The sequence below is a fragment of the Dama dama genome, chromosome 20 (assembly GCF_033118175.1).
Source record: "Dama dama isolate Ldn47 chromosome 20, ASM3311817v1, whole genome shotgun sequence".
NCBI classification, from domain to species: domain Eukaryota; kingdom Metazoa; phylum Chordata; class Mammalia; order Artiodactyla; family Cervidae; genus Dama; species Dama dama.
Genome location: NC_083700.1, coordinates 106,081,908 through 106,098,373, shown reverse-complemented (window position 1 = coordinate 106,098,373; position 16,466 = coordinate 106,081,908). Strand labels below are relative to the sequence as shown.

The window sequence follows — 16,466 nt, the reverse complement described above, 5'->3', positions numbered from 1 at the left end:
TTCGGAAGAAACCCAAACTCCTCAGTGAGCCTGGCCAGACCCAGGCTTCCCTGCCTGTCTATGCCCCATAAATCCAGCCACACCAAATGACTCACAATTCCAAGTGTGCCATGAGCACCCCTGCCCTGTTCTCCCTTGGTCCTCACAGGTGTCACCTCCCACAGCAAGTCCTTTCCTCTTCCGGCTGCCAGAGCACACTCTGTCTGCTCCTGTGTGCTGTAACCACTGTCTGACTCCCCTGCCTCCATCACTTTCCAGGCTGAGCAACCCCAGCCCCAGTTCATCTCCACTTCCCTGCACCCACCCACTGCTGAATGAGAAAACGGAGAGTGCAGAAGTGTCTGTCATGCACCCGGAAGGTACTAAAACCCACACTGGGGGCAGAGAAGACCCAATGAGAGGCCAGGGGCTGAAGGGAGAGAGACCCAGAAGAAAGTACGGATGGTCCACCAGCTCGTGGCAGGAGCCAGAATCCAGGAGCAGAGAGAAGGGGTCACAGCTGTAGGTAACTGGGCTACAGTGGTGCTGGGAATAGTCTGTCCAGGAAAAGTCCCATGTCAGAAACGCCCGGATGCCTGGGGCAGGGCGGTTCTGGGCTGATGGCCAGGGGTTGTGCTTACAGTGTTGGCTGCTGGAGGGCAACCCCCCCCACCCCCGCCCCTGAGGAATGAAACCCATTCACAGCATGCCTGCAGACTGGGACCAACCCCTCACTGGCGAAGGGACAGATCAGCCCCCTTTTTGCTGAGTCCGGCAAAAAAATCTGCTTTCCTGCAGTAAAGTGTGGGAAGGTGTGAGTGACAGCCTGGCTTGCTCCTCACTCAGGGGATAGACTCTCTGGACACTCTAGGTTTGGAGTGTGAAGGTCCTTCTGCTGGTCAGAAAAATTCCTACCACTTGTTTTCCCCCAGAAAAGAGATTTTCTGGCTCAGCTACGCTTTTAGTGGACTATACGTGGAAACAAACCATCAGACTTGAGGTGAGCAGTGTGAAATCTCAGCAGGTGACCCAGAGAAGATGCTCTGTGGAGCTGCAGAGGCTGGGTTGCTCAGAACCCCTCCCAGCAGCCCACAAGGCAGCATCCCCCACCCTTTCCTGACCCAAGCACTCAGGGAACCAACCCTCACTGCACCTCTACACTCACATGCACGTGCTGCAACCAGTGGCCCAGCTTCCCTACAGACTTGCTCTCCGCATCCACAAAATCAACCCAGGGAACCAAGAGAAACTTGCAGCCCACGGAACCAAGTGTTTCAAACCAGGGAACAGTTGTCATTCGCGCTCCGTGGGCCTCAGTTTCATCATTTGTAAAATAGGGGTGTCTCGAGGTCTCTGGTGGATGAAAGGCGAGGGTCCCTGCTCCATGCTGAGGTAGCTCCCTGGTGACAAGGCTCTCCAGGTGCATACCTTTTAAACCATCACCTGCCCGGCATCGACTGCTGCCAGAAATCGTTTGTTCTTAGTGTTTCCTACATTTTCTTTCATTCTCACAACTTCATGAAGTAAAGATTTCCCCTCTTTTTCGGTCTGCTGACAAACCAAAGCCTCGAGACCCTCCCCAGCTCATCGGGCCAGAGGAGGGTGCCTGTGGCTTGTTCTCCTCTACCCCTGCTGGCTGGCTGGAAGGGGGCTCTGTGTGAGGGCTTTTCCTTGGAGTGTGAATGACAGCCATTCCTGAGCAGGCATGGACCCTCTCCCAGGGAACCAGAGGGCCACAAGCAATCTCCCCAGGAACCCACTGGAAGCCACTGGCTTCCGTGCCCAGGATGGATGCTGGGGGATGGGGAGGCGGATTAGTAATCCCTCAGCCTTAGCCAGGACTCCCTGATGACAAAGATTCATGCATGTGCTGTCATCTCCCCCGTTCCAAAACAGAGTGATGATTTTGTTCATTTCTAAAATGCAGGATATGTATAGCTCCAATCTGTCAGGAATTCATAACATCACATCCTTCTCTAAAAGCCTGCCTCGGGGGTAACGGGCGAACTGGCTGCTACTAACCGGAGCTCCTCTCTTGCAGGGGGTGCACCCCACCCCCGAAGGCCGCTGGGCGTGTGGGAGACTACCTGCAACGCCAGAGAGGAAGTGACTCAGCCCAGTGGGAAGTGGGAGGGGCGGCCAGAACCAGGGCCCCGTGCCCAGCCTGCTCCCCCCCGCAGCACATCCGCAGACCCATCCCCTGTCACTGCCTTTCCTCGGCAGGACGAGAGTGGGCTGAGCGCAGTTCTGGGGGCCAGCTGGGGACTGAAGGCCCCCGCTGCTCACAGGGGGCCCCGTGTCTGCAGCTCGGAGATCCAGCTCCAGTCTCCTCCAGGAGGCTCAAGGAGATTACATAATCAGGAATGTCCCTCCTCACCTCCCTGCCCTGGGCAAGCCCCACTGGGCTCCTCGGTGGCCTCCATGAAGGCTGAGGGGAGAGACCTTCAGGGGGGCGGAAGGCTCCAGGCTGGGAGGATATGTCCCAGAGGGAATCTGGGAGAAGAGGCTCCAGGGCTGTGTACACAGTGGTGGGCCTGGAGGCCTCTCTGGGGAAAAGATAAGTGAGAAGAAGCCAGTGCCTGGGCCGGGGAAAAGGGCTTCGGGAGCAGCCTTTCTGAGAGTCACCAGAGCGGAATCCAGGGCAGCATCGCCAGCCCTGCCACAGACTTCACCCCTCCCGGGGCCTCCGGAAGCAGCTGATGTGACAACAAATAATCCGTCACTGTGTGTGGGTGTTGGAAGAGGAAGGGACAGACTTAATAGCTCTTTCTCAGGCTGTGCTGCTCGGGTATCTCCTACCAAGAGAAGCAGCCAGGGGAAGCTGCCAAGTACACTGACCAGGAGGCCTTCCTGGCGGCCCCTCGCCTCCGTGGGGGGCCTTCTGCCGTGTGCAGTGACGGGAGACTGAGCCACTGAAGCCTGCCCCTGTCACGCCAGCCTGCCGGGCAACTGGGGGGACCCCCTCAGTTCACACCATCAACCATTGCTTTGTTCAGTGGGAACAAAGCCTCCCACCGGGTCTCTCGCGGAATTCAGGTTCCTGACACCCACGACGGCTCCAGTCAGGCCAAGAGAAAGCAGCAAACAACTAGAGCACGGCTGGCCGGGGCTGGCAGCACCTCTGTCCCGCGCACGAGTCTCCCTGCTCCGCAGCCTCCCCACCCAGAGGAGAGGGACCGGGTGGCCCCTGCCCGGGGTGCCCTGAGGACTGCGGGGAGCCAGCCTGTGGGAGGCACCAGGCAAATGTTACGTCTCCCTCCTTCCATCCCAGATTTCCAGAGCGACAGATGGACAGACGGGAATGCCCAGGCCAGCCCCAGGTGATGCGGTTCTCTCTCTTTGTGTGGTTTTCAACAGCAAAAGTCACTGCAATCATCCTGTGAGAAAGGTAATTTGGATTGGGGCCAGCCAACTGCCTTTCTTTAACTGCCTCTATCAACAATGAAGTTCAATTAAATTTCACAACCCTGAGAAGGAACAATACACTGCGCTTTCTGCAGTCTGCCGGATGCTGCTGGCTGTGGCTGCTGGGGGGCAGGATCACAGAGGCAGACAGCGGGCTCTGCCATCAGAGCTGCCCTCAGCAGGCTGTTCAGACACGTGGACACATGCAGGCACTTCACCTGCTCCGAGTCACTGAGGCCAGCCATGAGCCGTCCCCAACACTCTGTCCACGTGTGGGCGGGAGCCTGCTTGCCTGTGTCTCTCCAGTGCGTGAGCTCCTGGGGGCAGGGCCTGGGCCCTTGACCAGCGCAGAACCCCCTGCACAGGCCCCACAGGCATGCAGAAGACAAGGCGACATTACAGTCAGCAAAGCAGGAGAAGATGCCCATGTCCTGGGTCCAGCACACCCAGTTCTAGGAATATATTCTCTAGGCCCACTCACACAAGTTCACCAAGATGAATACACTTAATGAGGGTCCCTCAAGAGCCCTGGGTAGCAGCAAAAAAACACAAAGATAAAACCACAAAAATCAAAACGCACACACATCCCCTCCAGACAGGAGACAATCTACATGTTCACCAAGAGACACTGGTTCAGTCCATCATGGTACAACCAGACAGGGAAATACTATGCAGCCTTTAAGACTAGGCCCATGTCTGCTGATGGATGAAGATGTCTAGGATACGTTACTTTAAAAAAAAAAAAAAGAAAACTGCAGTTCTATTTGCATAAAATGATCCTATTTGGGTTTGAAAAATGAATATGCATAAGAAATTTCTAGAAGAAACTTAACAGTGGATACACCCAGGTAACGGAACACAAACAGGAGATGGGTAGTTTTCTTATTCTTCTGCAGTGCTTAACTGGCTTAGCTGGCAGGCTACAGTCCATAGGATCGCAAAGAGGCAGACATGACTGAGCACACATGTGCACATACACATAACTCATTCTCCTTAACTATTTCACTGTAGATTACTATAATAACTTAACCAAATTTCTGAACCCTTTAGAATTATTAAGAGTGGCACTGGGATCCGGGAGGTTGGGTCTCGGAGAAGACGCGCTGGAGGGAGCATGGTGCTGAGAATGCCCTGAGCGTGTGGGCCGGCAAGCTGATGCAAGGCTGCGTCAGAAGAGACAAACCACCACGCTTAAGCTCTCCCAGGTAACTTGCAAACTTGCTTATAAGGAACTTCCTGCTTGCCACCTGGCTTCTTTAAGAGCTGGGAAGACCACCAAATGGTTCAAACTGGAGACCTGGAAGCTGGTTCATGATGCCTCTTTCAGGAGACTCAGACTCACCACCAAAGAGCTCTCCAGGGCCTCACCAGAGGCCAATAACACCTTGTGTCTAATCCTCATCGCTGCTTTGGAGCAAGGAGCGCTAAGTCCATTTTACAGCAGATGCTGGAGATAGGAAGTGACTTGTTTAAGGTCACTCAGTTAGCAAGTGGCAGAATTGGGTTCTGAAGCCAGGTTTCATCTGAGCCTTAAGTGCTGGAAGACAGGATTGAAGGTCTCCTTACCCACTACTCACAGGGTAGGAGGGGAGGGATGTATCTCCAGGCAATGGCAGTTTCCATTTTTCCAGGAAAAAAGAAGGGACTGCTTCAACTCTGTCAAGGTCATTTCCAGCTCTATGGCTTTATGGGTCCAAGATTCCACATGGGCTGGGCTCCCTGGGGCCAGAGCCTGGCCAGGATCAGGGAATGGGATGGCATGGGATCTAGGGTCACAAAAGTGTGGGCTGGAAATCTGGCTTTGCCCCTGCTGGCTGAGTAATGGTGGATAGGCTCCTTAGCCCTTCCTGCCTGGGGGTTCTCCGTAGAACAGAGACAATTCCTTTTTCCTTAGGCTGGCAGAAAGCCTCAATACAGGAGCAGAGTCAGAAGAGAACTCAGACACAGAGGTCACGACACCAGGGACTCACATCAACTACAAAAAGGTGCAGGATGCTTGCTCTCGAGAGGTGGCCATGCCAGCAGCGGGGCTCTAAAAGCCCAGAGAATCCTGCGCTCTGGCAGTCCTGAGGCCTCCTGAGGGGCTGACCTGAGTCTCTCCCTAAAGGTACCTGCTTTTAGGCACCTCTCCACACCTCTAGCCAGCTCTGCCCTAAACCCAAAGACAGGGGACAGGCATACCAGCCCGCTCTTGCCAGTTCCCACTACCACGTCCAGGCCACTTCTTCCTTGGGGATCCTTGGGTCACAGACTCCCTAAAGCCTTAAGATCCTCTGCCTATCTCTTTTGCCAAGTAGGTGATGATCTGTAAACAGAGGCAAGAGGGGACAGCTTTATCCTAAATGATAAGAGCCCTTCTCAATCTTCTCTGGTGCTTTCCCACAACTAGTTTCTCTGAAACCAGCAGACCTGTAGACTGCTGGACTATGTAAGCTCTAGGGGACCCCAACTCTGACCGCAAAGAGCCAGAAGCGGGTGATCACCACTGGGGTCCTCAGTGCCCCTCAGGAAGGAGCATCTTCGCTGGCTGGTGGAAAATCAGGCTGCTCCAGTCCACTAGAAGGGGCCTGAGAAACCAAGTTAAAATAATAATAATAATAAAAGGTACTCTTTGAGATAGCAACTCCTCTTGGAATTTATCCTGTGGATACCTAAGGTGGGCAGAACCGCACACAAGCAGATATAGTCACTTCAGCTTTGTTTGAAGAGCAAAAAGACCAAGAATAACCTAAGTTCATCAGCAGAGAGTTTGCTGAATAAATTACACAAACCGTGATGACACAGTATCACCTAAAATAACCCAGACGTGCATGAGACAAAGTGGAACCATCTCTAAGACAGTAAGGAAATCAATGCAAGCGACACCATGCTTTCCCTTCTCGGATCTTGGTGACAGATCCCGAGAGGAGATGCAGGGCTGCTGTGGGCCCAGGGCCACCTTCAAGGCCACAGTCTCACCTGAGCAGGTGCAGGAGGAAGAAATGCCCTTGTCTCAGGCCACTTTCCCTTTGACCTTCTGTACACCGCAAGTGCGAGGACAAATCCTGTGAAAGTCTCCCCAGTTCAAAGGGCCTGTGTGAAGTCCCATCAAACAGCACATCCCTCTCTGCAGAGCTCAGGGGACAAGGACTTGAAGGCAGCTCCCTCTCACTTCCCTGATGGCCGAGTGGGTCCCAGGTGGCCCCTGCAGACATCTCTCCTTCCTGAGGGACTCAGTTGGCTGACCCAGCCTCCAGAGTAAATCCCACCTCAAGGTCTCTTTCTAGATGAGACCTCCCGGGAGCCCCAGGAATGCCATCTTTCCCCTGAGGCCACACTGCTCTTCAGGACCCATCACTTGCTGAGTCAGTGTGGACAGCACCAGATGGAAGGGCTGCTCTCGAGGGCCATCTGAAGGCTGAACAAGTCACAGGAGTCTTGCAGACTCAGCCCCTTGAGTGTCTGAAACACTGAAGTTCACCTCCTTGGGCAAATCTGAGCAGAGCGAAGATGAGGAAGGGAAGCTGCCCTTTTCCCAGGTGCTGACTCAGGCAAAACCAGAGAGAAGCCTGGCCCAAAGCTGGACCGGGAGCCACAGACTCTGCAACTGATCCTCTCCCATGAGAGGGCTTACCGAGTGGATCTGGTGGATCTCCCTGGCCATTCTCTCCTGCTGGCTCTATCATTCACTCTGTCAGCCAGATCAGGAAGCTCGGGGTCACCTGCCATCATTGCTCCTCCCTCAATCCTCACTTCCAGACACTCCCAGAGTCCAGCTGACTTTCCCCCCAAACATTTCTGATCTGTGCCCTTCCTCTGTTTCCTATCTGCCTCTGCCTTGATCCAGGCCCCACTGACCCTTACTCTGATTACAGCAAAAACCTCTTACAGAGACTCCAGACTTCTTGTCTCTCCAGTCCGTCCTCTACCAGCAGCCAGCAGGCTCTTGGGAAGATGCAGGTTTAATGGTGTTTCCTCCACTTAGACCAAAGCATCCCCTCACCAACAGAAGTTCAAGCATCTTAGCCCTGGTGCTCGCCTCTCCAGCGTATCCTAAAGTCAGGTCCCTTCAGACCCTGTGCTGGAACCTCATGTGGTTCCTACAGCACGCACACACACACCAGCCTGCATCCACGCTTGTGCCTTGCTGCTCCCCTGTCTGGAGTGCTTCATGAACATTCTATTCCCCGTCAATATTTAGTTTTCATCAAGATCCAGTTCAAGCTTTAAGGCCTCTCCAAAATTCTCCCCAGTTGCCTCCCCATGCCCTGGGAAAAACACCCCTTCCCCTCATTCCCTCTTCCTGCTGCACAGACTCCTATGAGACACGCCCCCAACTATTTGCAAGTGTTGATTGGTTAGGAGCCTGCCAGGCCCTGTTAGACCACCAGGTCCTCTAGGGCGGGGCCTGCCTCTCCAATCTCCTTCTGAACCTGGGTACCCAGCAATTCCCCAGCTGCACATGGGAGCTCATGTGTGTGGAACTGGGGTTCTGGATTTGGGGCCAACGCACATATCAATGTGTGCTTCCTGATGGTGCTAATTCAGATACCAAACTAGGGTAACTAATAGGGACACATATGGAAGAAACTCTAAATATGTTTTCTCCCAGGCTACTTTATTTTTAAAAGATATGTATTTACTTAGTTGTTAGGCTGCACCAGGTCTTTAGTAGCAGCATGTGAGATCTGCTTCTCTAACCTGGGATTGAACCCGGGCCCCCTGCATTGGAAGCGTGAAGTCTAAGCCACTGGACCACCAGCGAAGTTCTCCTAGTATCCTTTAAAATATGATCTTTTTTTTTTTTCTCAGCAGTCCTACTTCTATTTTTTAAAAATGGTTCTTTTAAAGAGCTGAGCTGAATCATCTGCAGGGCTCCCATACCGGCTGGGTAAACTCCCCACAGATTTCTTTTTTGGAGAGAATACAATAAAATTCTGTGATCTTGTGATCCCTCAGGACACTTCTGACAGCTCACTGGGACACAGCTGAGTCGCCACTAGCTGCTTTGACTAATTCTCAGGCGTTCTTTCCTGCAGCCTGTAACGTTTACCAAGCATTTCTCACGCACTGTGCACTGAATGTCCAGCTTGCAACACCTTACCAAATCCTCATAACTGCCCTCCTAGGGAGGGGCTCTTACTGCCCCCACTTTACAGATGAGAAAGCTGGGCACGCAAAGAGTAAGTAACCTCTACTGACCGGCAGGGGCTGGGATTGGAACTGAGATTCTGTCTGAGAGTGGAGCCAAATAGGCTCTTAACCACTCCAGTCTGCTGCCTCCCCAAAAGGTCAAATTAAAGGCACAAGGGAGCAACTGACCTTACAAATGACCTTCTGGAGGACAGCCTCACCAGCCTGGCTGCTTGAGAGACCTGCAGTCTCAGGAAGAGAGAAGCAGATGTGCCAGGCACTTCTGGGCCCAGCAGAGCAGCCCAGGACAACACAGGGAGCCTGTCACCTGCCACTGGTTGCCGTGCCGTCTCAGCAAAGATCCCCCACCCCACCCCATCTCTCTTCTCTCGGAGGCCTGCCCTGTGGTAACCTCTGAAGAGGCCTCCAGTGTTTTAAGCTTCTCCTCTCCTCTCCCTTCTCTCCTGCTGAGGCTCCAGAGAGAGCATTCTAAAACACAAGTCCAATCACGACACTCCTCTGCTTCAATCCTTTTCCCTCGCTCCCTACTACCCTTGGTACAAACTTCCAAACTGTTAATGTGGCATTCCTCTGTCAACCTGTACTGCTTCACCTGGCACTAGGTTGACTTTCATACCACCTACTGAACAATCTGAGGTTTCTGGGATAAATTTTGAGTTTAGATGTCGAAGTGGAGTACCTTGCCCCTTTGTTCTTACCTGGCTGAGCCTTCTCATCCTTCCAGATACAGTCCCAGCATCATCACTTCTTCCAAGCCTTCCCAAAACCTACCCCCACCCCCCAACTCAGGCTGAGCTAGAAGCTTCTTTTGCTGGACTCCCACAGCCCTCTGTTCTTGCTGATACTAATTTTTTTTTAGACAATGTTTCAATGATTTGTTTACAGGTCAGTCTCCCTGGTGGCTCAGTTAGTCAAGAATCCTGCAATGCAGGAGACTAGGGTTTGGTCCCTGGGTCAGGAAGATCCCCTGGAGGAGGGCATGACAACCCACCCCAGTATTCTTGCCTGGAGAATTCCATGGACAGAGGAGCCTGGTGGGCTACAGTCCATGGGGTCGCAAAGAGTTGGATACAACTGAGCGACTAACACTGTCACTTTCTCCCTTAACCAGACCATGAGCTTCTTGAAATAAGATGAGCTAACATTTACTGAACTCATTATGTGGAAGACATGGTTCTATGTGTTTTGCATGTGTTAACTTTTAAAATCTTCACAGTAACTCTGTGTTACCAGTCCTGTTCTATAACTGAGAACACTGAGGCGCAGGGAGGTTAAACAATCTGCCCAAGGCCACACAGCTACAAAGCTGCAGAGCTAGAAAGTGAACTCAGGAGGTCTGGCTCCAAAGCAACTCTTAATCTGTAATACAGGGTACTTGCCTCTCCAGGCAAGGACACTGCTGCTGTCGTGCTATTATGTGGGGAATGAATGAATGAATGCATGAACAAGGGCCATCTCCACAATGTCTTAGGTTTAAGGGACAAACAGCTGGCACAGCAGAACCATCAAGGAGCACTGGCCCAGCTCACAAGCGCTGTTTACAAACAAGGGTTCTTTTGGCCTTACAACTGCATATCCTTCTCTTCCTTATCTCATGCAAAGCTGAGCGAAGAGAGAAAGTGCCCAGCCCAGAGTGACTACCCTCTTCTTCATTGCTCTCAAAACCAAGCAAAGCCAACCGGTTTCCTCCTGTGACTTAATACTGAGCAAAGTCTACCTTGCCAACGAAGGCGGCTGTCGTCTCTTCCTTCCGCCAACAAACGGGCATCAAATCTAGGGAGTGGGGGTGGCAGGCAGGGTACTCGACGTCTGGAGGGAATCCCGATGCCCCTACCTACTGACTGGAAGGTGGGGCCATGCGCCGTGGGAACGGGCGGGCCTGTTGGGGCATGGCAGGTGAAACAGTGACCACAGCAGCAGCCTCTCTCCTCGGAAAAGGCCGGTCAAACACAGCACCGACAAGCAGGTAGCTCGGACCCGCACCTGAACGCCGCCCGGGACTCGAAATTCTCCAGCAGAGATGGTGCCCGTGAGGGCTCGTGGAGAAAGCCCGGGCTGGAGAAGAAGCTCTCCGGGGACTCGTTCCAACTCTCAAGTCACTCTCGGGATCAGGCAGTATTGAGAGGCAGAGGGTGCTTCTTGGGAAAAACCTAAGCCTTCACTGACTGACCAAGTGACTCCAGGCCGGGCTGAGCTGTGCCGTCCCCCAGGGCTGCGGCGGGACCGAGACACCCCGTGGCCACCCGGTGCCCGGCGCGCAGGAGCCCCCGCCTCCTCCCCCGCCCCCTGGGAAGAGCAGACCCCAGCCGAGGACGGCGGGTTCGCTGTTGTCATTTCTGTCGAGCCGGACAGCGGCAGGCTGTCACCCTGGTCCCCTTGCCACGGCCGCTGAGGCCCGCCCCCGCCAACCCGCATCCCCGGCCCGGCTCCCGGCTCCCCGCTCCGGGACCCCTGCCCTCACCTTCCCCCGGTGCTCAGCGCTGCTCGCCCATAGTCCGTGGCCCGGAGCCGGGGCTGCTCGGCGCTCCGTCCCGGGGGACCGGGGCCGGGCAAGGGGCGTGGGAGCCGCTCACCGCCGCCTCCCGGCGCAGCCTCCCGAGCCGCCGCCGCCGCCGCCGCCGCCTCCCTCCATGGCTGCAGCGCCGCCACCTGACAACGGAAGTGACGCACCGCCCCCTCCTCCCGGACCGGCCGCAGCCCCGCCCCTTGCCCGTATCTACAGCCCACGGCTCAGGGGTTGGGCGCCATCTTGACGAAGGGCGGAAGCCTTCAGGCAAGCGACCAGAATCCGATAGACGATTGGTTCAGGGTGGGGCTCAGGCTGAATCTGGGAAACGGTTGGAGACCGAGACTCTAAGGGGCGGTACTTACCGCTTATCTAAGTCTGCGGTGAGGCTGGGCGGGAGGCACCGCCCCCGCCGCTACTCCACTGAGCCTCGCGTGCCCTACACTCGCCCTCCCGGGTCTGGAGACTTCTCCAGCAGTTGAAAGATCGGCCGGTTGTAGTATCTTTGTCAGAAAAGTGGCTCTTTCTTGACCCCCATTTCTCGGTTCCTGGAGCTTTGTGCGGCGAGCGCTGCTGTGGGGCTCATCAATGACAGGAATGCCTGCCGTAGCCCTCACATTTCATTTCCCTCTGGGCCCCTCGCTTTTGTAGAAATCCCGCTTCAATCTGAAGATCCCTAGAGTCTCGACCAGGCAGGTTAACAGTGAAGAGTTCCTGTTAGCTATTCCAGCCACCTAACCTCAGCCCCTCCTGCTGCAGTTTCGGTCCCTTTCTCCTCCTTCTCCAGCAACCACGCCCTCCATGAATCAGCTTCTTGCACCAGCAGATGAGCCCTTTAAAGGGATTGCATCAGGCTGATGACTCACTGGGGCCCTCCGAGAGCCTGGCTTCCCTCCGCTGGCATGCAGAAGCAGCTAGAAGGGCGCTGTGGTGGCAGTACCCGCGATCAGGGACCCACTCCTTTGTCTCCGAGGTGTGAGCCAGGATGCTAGCTGTATATGACTAACTCCTGAGTCTCTTTCCAGCTGTGTTATTCTGTATCCATGTGGGCACACGTGTCGAAGCCTGTGTGCACGGCTCCGGATTTTCCTAGGGTGTGTGGCCAAGCACTTACGTGTATCACGCATTTGTCATCTCCACACAGGCAGTGACTGCCAGGACGTGAGAGCTGATGTGAGTCTGGCTGCCTCCTGTGTCCTTGTCTTTGTCTCTAAACGCCTAGCGCACACTGAGCTGAAAGGGCTGAGTAACAGTAGTAACCGAAACAGCAGTATCATGTCAGACACTGTGTCAGGCACTTTAGAGACATCAGCGTTAAGGAGTCTGTTCACAGATGAAGCAGCTAGAACTCTGAGAGGGAAAGTAACCAAAGACACACAGCTAATAATGGCAGAGCTGATTTGAACCAAGTCTGGCAGATTCCAAAAAGGTTGGATTTGAGTCCTCGCTGTGTCTCTTACAAGTTCAGTGACTGTGCAAGTTCCCTAATCATCCCCATCTGTCAACATAGGAATAACACTTTGTGGGCTCACTGTGAGGATCCAGTGAGTGTGGCAACAGCTTCTCATGGGACCTAGTGAATTAGGAGTGCTCATACTCCTCAGCGAGCTTCAGTACAGTGGAGGGCTGAAAGTAGGCACAAAAACGCTGGTCCCGGCCCCCCAAGCTCTTCTCTCTGACAAAGGGAAAAGCCTAGAGATTCCGGAAGCTCTGACAGGAATGAATGTTGGGTTTTCCAGAGCTCTTATTATCAGCTAGATGAATCACTTAGAGCTGACACCGCCATCCCCAGTCCCAGGAGGCTCTCAGCTGATTCAAAATATAGGATTTTAACGAAGGGGAGGAGAAGGAAGAGAAAGCGGGGAGTAGGAGAGGTAATGAATAGAAAGGAAAGGTGCCAGCCAGAGGAAATGAAAAACTGTCATCAGGATACCAACATGAGGACACCACTGCACCACACACACACACACACACACACACACACACACACACACACAGAGTGACGTACTCTCCTGCTGGCTCTCCAACTCTGGGCATATTGGCAGACGACGCTGCCATAACAAAGTGACACCTGTCACAACAGCATGAGACGGTTGCTTGATGATGTACAGGCAGATCTGCCTATTATAGGAGAGGAGGAGACCTTCAACCCTGGGGAGCTTCCTCAGGCTTCAGGAACCCAGCAAACCTTTCCTACTGGCTGACGTCTGGGTTCTCTGTGGCCAAGCTCCTAGAACCTAGGTATGCAAGTTCTGAGTGCTAGGCCCGTACCTGGTGGTTGGGTACCATCACTGTGAGCAGCATGCCTGGTTACTCCACTGTGTCCGACTTTGCGACTGTCTGAACTGTACCCTGCCAGGTTCCTCCATCCATGACTTTTCCAGGCACAAGGGATCTTCCTGACCCAGGGATCAAACCTGAACCTCCTGTGTATCCTGCATTGCAGGCTGATTCTTTTACCCACTGAATCATCAAGGCATCGCTTATCTTACCTGGTTACCAGTGTCAGGAATGCTGGGAGGCAGAACAGTGCAGTGTAATAGTAAAGATCATGGAGTTTCAGGCATACAGACCTGAGTTTAAATCCCCACCCTGATGTTCACTGGCTCTGTGACCTTGAGCAAGTCAAGTAACCTCTCTGGGCTTGTTTGCTTCTCTCTAAAATGGGGCTACTAAAACAAACCTCTAGAGTTGTTGTAATGATGAAATGAGATGATTCTTTCATTTCACAAAGGTTTATGGAGTGCTGGCTGTGTGCAGAGCATTGAGTTGGATGCTGGAGACCAGTGTGGGACCAAAGAGGCCACAGCTCTGCCCTCCTGGAGCAAGCGGAGCCCCTGGCACAGGGCCTGGGGCACAGTGAGATTCAATAAGCAGTAGTTACTTGTGGTGACCATCTTGGCATTCTGCCATTATCTTAATTATGGGACAGAGGGAGACCCTTCCACCTTCCCCCTAAAGAAAGAGGATCTCGGCTTCCTCAACTGAAAAATGACAGAATTGGACTGGATCAGGGGTTCCCAATATTGCCACCTTGAAAGCCTCTTTTAGTATTTTCCATCTACATGAGCCTCATATCTGGTAAGATTTTGTACAACCTGCCATCAAGTCATTTCTTCCTTTTCATTCATTATAGCTTCATACTACAGTTATAAGAGCTTGTGATCAGGAAGAAGAAGCCAGTGGCCCATCATGCTGTTGGTGTAATTCCAGCCCAAAGCAGAGACCAAGTCAGCTTGGTTAACGTTCACATACTATGTGCCTGTTCCTCTGATCCTTCTAGAACACTGATAAGAGCTCAAGGGACTCCTGCTGCCCTCAGGGACCCTTCAGCTGGGCATTCCAGACTGGAACTCACTGAACTGGATGTTCTTCTGTGGGTATCATCCAGTTGAGAGCTGGAGATGCCGCACCACCCTAGGGAACTGAATGTCAAGCCACAGACCACCCAGTTCTCCTTAGAGCCCTGGTAGTTCCCTTCCCCAGGTGAGTGGGCCTCCTGTCCTCTTCTCTGCGTGGCCTGGATATGCCCTTTCACTCAGAATTCCTGAGTGCTCAGTCATGTGCAGGCTTGAACAAAGGCTGCAGCGATGACCACAAAACCCAAACCTCAATGGGACAATGACATTTTGAAATACATTTTTCCTCTCTTCCTTGGTGTCCCTTGGCCCTTCCTGTATGCAGTTAGGTTACTATGCATTCATTACACCAGGAAACAAATGACACACCAGAATGCAGAGTTCATTTTTAGCTTCTGAATTCTAAAAGCCTTGCTTGCCTTCAGGGAGGGATGGAAAGAATATCTGTGCGGATCTAAATTTAGAAAACTGTAAGGAGGGGGATCTGGGAGACTGAGACTTGAGGGGGTGGTCCCTGAGAATAGAGCAGCTCAGCCTCTGAGCTAGAGGGCATCCGCTGGGTCTCAGAGCCCGGGAAGCAGGAAGACGTGTACTTCTTTTCCTGGTGGAGTGCCAAGAAGTAATAGAACCCTGTGCGTCGCACTGGGGCAAATGGAGCCCAACTCACCCAAGACCCTAGGAACTTGCTGGGCCTGACTGGCAAGAGTGAGAGTCTGAACACCAAGACAGGGATGGGTTACAATCGGACGGGAGGTGAGGAAGGAGCGCCTTGGCCACATCCTGAGTGGGCTGAAGACAGAAGACCAGGACAAAACCAGGACATCTCGGGGATGCTAGTGGGACTGCCCTTCCCACGCTTTGGCATCTTGAAAGGAAGTGCCCTAGAATTCAACCGATTTCAAAGAAAGTGATGGGAAACTCTGCTGAGTTGACTACAACTAAGTTTCTGCCACTCTGGCTGAGTAAAGCAAAATATAAATTAGGTTGAGTTAGAGAAAATTCAAGTTATATTTCTTAGACACTTGAGATTGAAACCAGCTATACTCCTGACCCACAAGGCCCTGTATCATTTGCCTCACCTCTTTCCCATTTCTCCTGTCTCACCTGCCTCCTTCTCCTCCACCAACAGTCACAGTGGTATTTGGTTATTGCCCCCAACCCTCAAGCTTTCCCACCTCAGGACCTTTGCACTGGCGATTTCCTGTGCCTTCCCTTGGCTCTTTAAATGGTAGGCGCCTTCTCAGTTTAAATTTAACTTCTTCAGACTACACTTTTGGAAATAAAACCACCTATTTTCTCTCCATGTGCCCTGTTTATTTCCTTCCTGTCTGTTTAGTTTTCTTTGTTCATCTCCCCTTCCAGAGTGTCAGCTCCCTGAGAGCAGGACCCCTGTCTCTCTTGTTGTTCCCTCAGTAGCTGGCACTGTGACTCAAATCACTTGTGGAATGAATAACCCGTGGCTTGCCATAGCTTGCTGGGCACTGAGCTTCCCTCACCCCTACCTGGACCCTGGTCAATTTCCCAGCAGTCCAGGACCAGATGCCAAGACCCATAACCTTGGGGCTTGAACACACAGCTGTGCTCTACCCCAGGGCCTTGGCATTAGTGTATCTCAGAAGGTCTTGGTACCCTGCCTCCCACCTGTCTTTGGAAGCACAGAGGCCCACTGGGGTCTGTGCACAATGCTTACAGAACTTATGGAATGGGTTCAGAGCCCTTCTTCTCAGCTATCCATGCTAGGCTTTCCCTTGCTCTTTGGAGGATGCAGAAGCTGCCCTTCCTCCCTTCTGATGCCCCCACCCCACCCCTGCACACCATTTGAAGGCAGAGCCAGGCCTACCTCTCCTCCACCTTTAGGCTGAACTCCCAGCCCGGGCCCTCTTCAAGTGTGGCGGCATCTGCAGACACGTGGGAAACGTCTGTGACAGCGGCCATGTGGGGAGACTCCCCGCCAGCTCATCACACTGGCGGAGGTGCTGTCTCCCCACTGGCTGTGAGAACAGACATTTCCACGGTGACGACTCCCTTCTGCACCTGCCCGCTGGTTTCTCTTACCCGTGGTCTTCTCGTGTTGCTCTCCTTAA

General features: G+C 53.3%; 1 protein-coding gene across 5 annotated transcripts in view; it reads right to left on the bottom strand.

The window, feature by feature from the left end:
* The window catches only part of STK40 (serine/threonine kinase 40), a 37,323-nt gene extending 25,576 nt beyond the window's left edge, over positions 1-11,747 (bottom strand). For 2 of the 5 annotated variants that reach the window (XM_061122374.1, XM_061122377.1), the window contains exon 1: positions 11,091-11,109. The gene's annotated coding sequence lies outside the window, so the exon portion shown is untranslated. Of the gene's footprint in view, positions 1-10,978; positions 11,118-11,388 lie in introns of those variants that run through there. The other 3 variants (XM_061122373.1, XM_061122372.1, XM_061122375.1) reach the window with 3 other exon arrangements.
* Positions 11,748-16,466: the final 4,719 nt, after the last annotated feature.